This window comes from Megascapheus bottae, chromosome X, assembly GCF_031878675.1.
Source record: "Megascapheus bottae isolate mThoBot1 chromosome X, mThoBot2.hap1, whole genome shotgun sequence".
Lineage (NCBI taxonomy): Eukaryota > Metazoa > Chordata > Mammalia > Rodentia > Geomyidae > Megascapheus > Megascapheus bottae.
Window position 1 is genome coordinate 68,306,134 of NC_143547.1, and position 2,714 is coordinate 68,308,847.

At 53.0% G+C, this 2,714-nt stretch overlaps 1 pseudogene; it reads left to right on the forward strand.

The window, feature by feature from the left end:
* Window positions 1-460: 460 nt before the first annotated feature.
* LOC150041267 (mRNA decay activator protein ZFP36L2 pseudogene) lies at window positions 461-1,853 on the forward strand (annotated as a pseudogene).
* The last annotated feature ends 861 nt before the right edge of the window (window positions 1,854-2,714 follow it).

The following is a 2,714-nucleotide window of genomic DNA, read 5'->3' on the forward strand; positions in this document are numbered from 1 at the left end:
AAAAGTGAATGAAAGATAGGTAGAAAGCACGACAGACATGCAGAAAGCCGCCAAGCGATACATGCTAGACACAAACACAACAAAACGACTGGAAATACAAAAACCAAAGGAAAAACCGAAAGACGGTATGAAAGGAGGAGAGATGGAAAACATAGAAACGTATAGAAAAACAAAGATAGACTGATAAAAAGCCTGACAGATAAAGATGGAGAGAGATCCCAGAAAACCACGAGGAGGGCTCGGGAAGTGGGGGTGGAGGCGCTGAGGGGCGCTGTTCGCTTCCTCTCCTCTCCCACCCCCGCACTGCGCCCGCTGCCCCAGCCCACGCTGCTTTTCTTGGCCCTTCACCTCGCCCCCCAGCAAAACTTTAGGTCCCTCCCCATTCCTCGCTCTTCATTCGTTGTGGCTCCAGCTCAGCCGCGCCTCCCTGACGGCTCCTCCCTGTCTTCCAGTCTCTTGCCGCTCCGACCATTGCAGGACACAGAAACATGTCGACAAGCCTGTCGCCCTACGAGTTCAGCTTGTGGTGCAACCCAGAGAAATCTGTGACTGACCCTAAACTGGACAAGAAGATGGTGAGTGTCCCCAAGACTAGGGACCCCAACTCAAGTTTCACGTCGGGGTTCCTTCAACAACAGCACTCGGACAGTACCGTGTACATGCCGGTTCATCATGCTTTCGGCCCTAGCATCTGGTCGCCCAATTTCCCTGGGGCTGTTAACGGCGGGAGCCGTTTCGGGGCTGCCAGCTTTGCCTCCTACAGCCCCCTGAAGGAACCGTCGGGGATTGGCCGTGGCACTTCGGTGTTCAACAGGAACAGACTCCGATACCGCTCGTTCAGCGACAATGACCACCATCTCCTGGAGCAAAACGGCCGTGGGGGCTTCGGTATGAATGCTTTGCGTTACAAGACCGAGCTGTGCCGCCCCTTCCAAGAGTACGGCAAATGCAAGTACGGCGAGAAGTGCCAGTTCGCGCACGGTTTCCATGAGCTGCGTAGCCTGAGCCGACACCCCAAGTACAAGACGGAGCCGTGCCGCACCTTCCACAGCATCGGCTTTTGCCCCTACGGGCCCCGCTGCCACTTCATCCACGACTTGCCTTTCGGGGGCCCATTGGGGAACCGGCGCGCCTTCAGTGGCCGTGGCCGTGACTTTCAGGTCTTCTCCTGGGAGCAAAGACACAAGCTGAGCCATAACTTTTTAGGCTCCCCGCAGGATAAGCGGCAGCCGCCCATGTTGCTCGACAGTCCGATTTGGCGTCTGCCCCCGCCACTCTCCTGCTTCTCGCTCTCAGCGACCTCCACACCTTCAGATACCCCAACAACCTCTGCCTCCGGGGAAGCAACCCCGGCCACTCTGCTCTATGGCACCGCGGGTGCAGAGAAGCTGCTGCCGCCGGGAACGTCTTTTGCAAACAATGCTTTTGACTTTGGCCTCGAGCTGAGCACCCTGATAGCTCCTGTGGGCTCGCACACCCGCAGTTTTGACGGAGCAGCCACCCCATACCATGACAACCAGCAGCAGCAGGACCCAGCGCCCTTCCTGCAGAGCCAGGTACAACCCAGCGGGCCTCCCTCGAGCACCGCGGCCGCCGCCACCGCTTCCACCGCCGCCGCCGCTGCTGCTGCTGCTGCCGCCACACCGCCCGAGCCGCCCTTCACCTTCCAGCAGCTGCACCGTCAGTCCAATTCTGTGTTCGAGCCCGCTAGCCCTCCACTACTGCTGTCGGACGGCGACAGATACCACAGCGGCTCCCGGAGCTCAGGCACCATCAACGGATGTGAGGACCCCAGCTTTGATCCTTGCCGCCGTCTACCAATCTTCACCCGCCTGTCCATCTCAGACAACTGAGGTAAGGAGGAGGGAGAAAAAGGAGGGAGGAAAGAAGAGACCATGCTGAGAGGGGGTGTCCGTATTCATCGCACCCCTTCAGGGGGTGGCACGGAGATTTGGGGGGTGACTTAAGGCCCTGACAAATTTACAAAGCCTCATCTAGAATTTGCACTTGAACTCTGTGCTATGACGGACCCCATCCCTCTCCTTGTACTCTTCTCATTTTGTCTATTATTGTTTTTATTGCTGTTGTTGGAAAGCTTCTTGTTAAGCAAAAGAAAGACAAAAAAACGTGTACATTTGTGAACAAAATACAACAGACAAGCTGTGATGTAAGCAGAAAAAAATTAATTTTTTTTTACGTCTCAAGATTAATCACCTAGGAAAAATCAGCCTGGCACCAGCAATCGCCTCAAGATTAATCACCTAGGAAAAATCAGCCTGGCACCAGCAATCGCCAACCACCATTGCATCTCTTCACTTGAAAAGCATTAGTGACCGTCCAGATGTGTGAACTTGGACACTTGGAACTTCCTAATGGTTTGTCTCAGACCAATGTAAATAAACCAGCCAGCTACCACCTTGCTAAACTGTAAGCCCTTAGAATCCAATATTCTGCCAAGAATATGCCTTGATAGTAGTACTTCTCACACTCTTGGGGTTAAGGGTTGTTTCTTGTTGTTGTTATTTTTACAAAGTTATATACATCTTAGGGGGGAGAAATCGTTGCATTTTAATTTGATACTGATTACTGGTTTCATTGCCACCACTTGGAGTGTTTAGTTTAAAAACATTTGTCTATTCTCTCTACGGGCAGAGATTACCTTGTACTTGTTAGGGAATAACTGGTGAAATTTGAGCTATTTTGACTTATTTCAC